The following is a 6,255-nucleotide window of genomic DNA, read 5'->3' on the forward strand; positions in this document are numbered from 1 at the left end:
AAATTTGAAGAAGTCATCTTTCCTAACTGACATTCTTTAAAAAGAGCATTAACTATTTTGTCTAGCTGAGGCAAACCTCTTACTATCTTGGAATTGCTCACTTTAACAATGTTATCAAAGTTTATATGACAAAATATCCTATGTCAAAGCCAACTATCATCTATCTTTGCAATCAAACAGTTGCTAACTTTAGGATTAATATGAAATAGATTACCTTTGGTATGTTTCCTAGTTGCAATCAATTCACCTTTGTTGTCAAAGATTTTGCACATACCATTTCTAAACTCTAGTGGGTATCCTTTGTCATTAAGTTGTGCCACTCTCAGAAGATTTTTCTTTAGGCCTTCAACCCAATAGACATCGTCAGTACTGCTCTTTCCATTAAGAGAGATAACTCCCTTACCTTTAACCATATAGGGTGAGTCATTGCCAAATTTGACAACACCGCCATCAAATTCTTTCAAGGAAAGAAATTTGCTCCGATCATTGGTCATGTGATGTGTGTTGGCATTTGCATGAAGATTGCATTAATGATATGGTATGTTGTCATTGATGTCAATTGAATAGGTAATGGTATTTATGATATTGCTGATATTGTTTTTATTATTGATATTGGCTTGTAACTAACAGGAAGAGGTTTGAGGAAGATGTTGTAAACTGGTATGTTAGTTTGTGAGTGGAATTGGTAAACCGGTGTATAAGGTTAAACCCTTTTCTATGCAATGTAACTGGTAAACCCTACCAGTTGCTTTTTTTGTTAAACTCTAACCGATCAGTTTGTTGGTTTAAGATCTAATGATGAGCAGTAATGATGGAGACACATGTGATCACTGAATGAGGATGAGTTCAGATTGTTTTGGCGTGTTTGTTTGTTGTCTAGGGAATGAGCAAAGTGGATTGCATCTAATGCATGGCGTGTGATGAGTTACTTTATAGTGTGTTCTTAGTCCCATAATAAATAATAGGTACTCATTGCCATCAAGTGTTGGTTCCATATTCAAGAGCATACGAACATTAGTGTTTGATGTAGACATATACACAAGGGCCATAACACAACTCCTACACTCAAAGATTGTATCAATCATGTATAGATGAGGATATATCTCATACACATCACAAGTACCCAAGATGTCCCTAGTTTGAGCATACATTGAACATATGTATGGTGAGTGGATCACCCATACATCACATAAAACTTAGTGATTTCCTCATACAGGCATTACAGATGACAGTGACTTTCTCATATATATGCATCTCAAGATAAGGGTTTGTCCCATTTACAAGCTTCATGGATAAGTGATTGGTCCATATTCATGCATCACAAGTTAATAGTGAGATAATAGTGATTGACTCAAGTACAAGCATCACATGTAATAGCGATTGGCTCATATAGGCATTGCAAAAGCAACATGACTGACTCATCCTCAATGGCTAACTCTCTCCTATCCATAGTGCATCCTAGATAGAGAAGGAATGTCGGTTCACTGCGCACTACATCGTGGGTCCCATTCTTCTCCCTAGTCATTTGAACCAACAGATTTGGGTAGAGGATTCAGTGCATCCCATACTACATCGTGGGTCCATCCTCAACCCAACAGGGTCAAGTATACCATCCACAACCGAGAAGAGGATTTGGTGCATCCCATACTACACTACAAGTCCATCCTCAGTCCCAAGGATTTCCACAAGCAGTGAACCAACCCATCCCAATGGATTCTGACTTCAATCACCTATAGGCCACTGATGACACGTCTGTCCATCCAGGAAGAAGTAGCTTTCAACATATACCACTTAGTGACCTTAGCGATATTGTCAGCTATCTTCTTCACAATTTCGGGTAACACCTGCCATCGATCACCCACATGCTAGGTGACTACCAGTGAACCCTCCTGATACAACGGTTAGCTCTGGTTATTGCTACCCGCATGGTAAGGCAACTACCCATGCAACCGTTACCGTATCAAATTCTGGATAGCTCTTAGCAATCCTTCACCTCCGTGAACCCGGTGAGTGTTGGCTAATCCTACATTACAACAGTAGCTCTAGCCTCCGCCATTGGCATGGTCCAATTAATCGACCTACTAACTGTTACTGTATCATGTCCAGGGTAGTCTAGGAAACATCACCTTTGTGAACCGAGTGATTGCCGACTAATCCCTTGCAGTAGCCTAGACATCGATCATTGGCATAGTCCAACGATTGTCTGTCTCTGCATAAATATCTTGGTGGTTCACTCTTGTGGGGTTCATACACATCAAGATTCACAATACCATACAAATAGATAAGTTCAACCCAATCAAGTAATTTAGGATCCTATAAGTCTAGGGTTTAACTTCACAAAAATATGATACAATTATACATAATCAACACAAGATGACCTCATCTCATCCTATACCCTTAAGCCATTATTGACTATATGGTAGTTAACCCATGCTCTCTTCCTATAACTTGCCATTCGATGACACATTAGATAATATCATGCTTATTTGATTTTCTTAAATCCTTCATAATATTTTAATGCCTAATCAGCCTCATCTGATGTCTACTAGGGAGGTAAGGTCAAAACATTAGGAACAACTCTGAACCTTAGAGTTATTCCCCCCTAGACCCTACCCCTACGGACTTGAGGTCACATGGGCATCCTTCACCCAAGGACCCCCTACGTTCCTGCTTCCAAACGGGTCAAAGTCACACATAGTTCTCCTCACTAGGTCTCTCAAAGGACCTACACACAACTTCCCAATTTAGTAATCCTACAACACATCACTTCTATTCACATATGTCGAGATCTCCAATTAGACCTCACCATAATTATTCAACAAAATATTCTGAAACCTCTTATAGGTTCACCTCTTTGACACACATGTTCTCAATAAATAATGTTTCATTAATTAATAACACATACCCATAGTTGGGAAATCATAGCCAATTTCATACTTTACCCCTCTATGCAAATACCATTCTAAAGTTACAAGGCATGCATTATTATTATTGCACTAATCAAGGAGGATAAAATGGCATTAAGGAACTTAATTCTTCTATTTCCACTGCATTATAATTACCCCAACAGTTCATAATTATGGGCATCTTGTTATATTCTCCATGTAACACCACTTCAAATATTTCCAATATCACAATTGTCTAAAATCTTATAGGTATTACAACATAGGTTACCGTAACCTCAACTAAGATTCCTTTATGAGCATACTATCATCCAACTTAGCCATCATATCCTTCCTTAGATTTTATGGTATCTCTCCTATCAAGGTTATGGTACATAAAAGGTCAATAAACATAATAAAATCATAATATCAAAATGATGCCAATATTATCTTAAAGTCTCAATAATTCTCACAATTGGTCCTACTTCAATATGGTTCAACGACACCAAGAATCATATTAACATCATCATAACAAAGCCACATAAAATCGATGTATACCAATGCTTACCACTAGCCTGAAGGATGATTAATGCTCAAGTTTAACTTGAGACAATTGCAACATTGTGCTCATCCTATCTTCATATAGAGAGATATACACTCCCTAATATTTATAGCGATAATATTCTTAACATTCTAGTTCCCTTTCCTTAAATTGTGACCCATTATTCTTGTAGTATCTTGGTTTCCCAACTACTCAGTTTTGCACTTACCACTCATGTCTAAATTATTCTTGTAATTAAAGGAACCCACCTTGTCATACTGTGTTCTTTGGCATAACTTCACAATATAAGAAAAATCATGTTTAAAACTTATACTTAGATGTACTAAATAAAACTTCATATCATATACCATTATCGCAATATTCAAGACTATTATCTTTAATATAAATACACTATGTGAATTATAGAATTTTATTCAACTATATGAAGACATACAACCATAATTATTAACTTGCTTAAGCCCAATTTTCACCCATACTCAAGGTAGTGGGTCACCCGCCCTTGCATGCCATTCAACCCATCAAATTCCTTCCTTCATGTGATTCCCACTCCTCACATCCTCTCCAATTAATGCTTATGCTTGCAGAACAATCTCATGCATAGCCCATACTCTAATTATTAAGGGCTTTGACTATTTCATTTTACTTTTTTTTTTTTTTTAATTTCCTAATCACTGACTTTGTGGGATGTGACACATATATTCTCATTTATATATAGTTATATCAATTATAGTGAAACTATAAATAATGGTATTAGTATTTATATAAAAAATTAATATCAAAATGATTGCATGGTTAGAGTTAATTATTAAAAAATAATTGTAAAAATCATTTCTCAAATTTAATAAAAGTTGTATTACACTTCAAGTTCCTCTTAAATGTTATTAAATCAATATGTTTAAAATAAGCTAGAAGAGTATATAGTTTATAAAGTTTAAATGTATACTATATAAGTTTTGATAAACTTTGAGCAAATAATTGAACTTGATGTTAGAGTGAATATTTTAATCTTTATTTAAGAAATTTGTGATTAATTATCGTCAATAATGATTTTGACAATTGACTTGTAAGTCATAGATCTTCTAGTTATAAGAAACTGATATTAATTATAAAAAAAATTAACAAAATATATTTTAATCTTTAAACAACTGAATAGAATAAAGGCATTTCTACGGCTGGATCGTATCCTCACTTATAAGTTATTAGGGAAACTTGTATTAACTACATGATATTTCTAATTTTAAATTTTGTATATCAAAATGCTATTTTTACTTAATTTTGTGAATGATTCTAAAATAAATAGTATTAAAATTGTTAGAATATATTTAATAAAATTTATTAATTATTTTAATTATATCTGAAAATAAAATTATTTTACACTAATTTGATTACATTGAGAAAACAATATCAAACTATACAAACAAGTCTAGATATAAAGACTTTATAAAATCAACATAATAATTGGACCTCCATTAGAATCTTGGTATAACATTCATAGAGCACCTAAAAATCAAGATTGTATTTGAAAACTGTATACACGAAAAATAAGCTTCTATACATAAGGTATTGTAAATTAAATTAATGTATCTTTTATGCACATCTAAATTATACAGTCTACTATATTAACTTATTACCCCATAGGTTATTCCTTGTGGGAGGCACTCCCAGGGGAAGCCCAATTTTTTGGATTTATTGAATATATATATATATATATATATATATTAAAATAAATAAATATTATACTTTTTATTTAAAATATATTCTATACATATATACATATATATAAACTTTAAATATTTACAAAACATATTCTAGACTATATAATGAATTAAAAGTATATATACATATATATAAATAATTTTTAATCTAAAATATTGTATATATATTATTAAAAAATATATTATTTATAAAAATATATATTATATATAAATAGATTATTTATAAGCGTGGATTTTCCCTAGCCCTTTCTGAGGTCGGCTGATCACCGTGTGTTTAGTGTATGTAAGCAACATATATATAAGAGTGTGAGGTGATCGAGTGTTTTTTTAGTGTAAGCAAGCAACATCAACATCAACATTGTCTGTTCAACAAGTCGTGAGATGGGGAAAAGAAGGCTTCCCACAGGCAAGAGGAGCCCTGCTTCTGCTTTGTTGAAGAAAAAGAAAGCTTCATTTTCCTGTAAAACTGTTGATTCTGAATTCATTACAGCTGCATTCCAAAAGTTCAACTTACAGTCAGATGAAGAAGATTCCAACAAGACCTGTCATGGATTGAAAGAGGAGGATGATGAAGAGATGATGAGTAATAAACAGTCTTTAGTGTTAAGGGAATCAAGCAACATGGTCTGTTTAAAAATGGGAAAGAAAAGGCTGCTTAGAATTCATTTTCAAAACAGGGGAAATAATAGGCTTAGACTTCATTTTCAAAAGACAAGGAGCCCTGCTCTGTTCAAGAAAGCTTCATATTGTTGTAAAACTGTTGATTCTGAATTCATTACATCTGCATTCCAAAACCTCAACTTATCAGGTGAAAGTTTACAATCCCCCAACACTAATAGGACCTCCTCTCATCATAGGCTTCAACTTGTCCATGGATTGAAAGAGGATGATCAGCAGATTAGTGAAAACTACTCTTTATCTGCAGCTCTTCATGACAGCAAGGAATCACAACCACATGGTAATAGAATTTTCAATCTGCATATCCAGGGAGTGAAGATCAAATATTCTCTGCAGAATGGCTTCTAAGGATTCTTTTTCCTGAAGTCCCTCTGTGCCTATTGGAAATTAACAAATGGCAACAACAAAGGTGTAGCAA

Source organism: Cryptomeria japonica, chromosome 1 (genome assembly GCF_030272615.1).
Source record: "Cryptomeria japonica chromosome 1, Sugi_1.0, whole genome shotgun sequence".
In the NCBI taxonomy this organism is placed as follows: domain Eukaryota; kingdom Viridiplantae; phylum Streptophyta; class Pinopsida; order Cupressales; family Cupressaceae; genus Cryptomeria; species Cryptomeria japonica.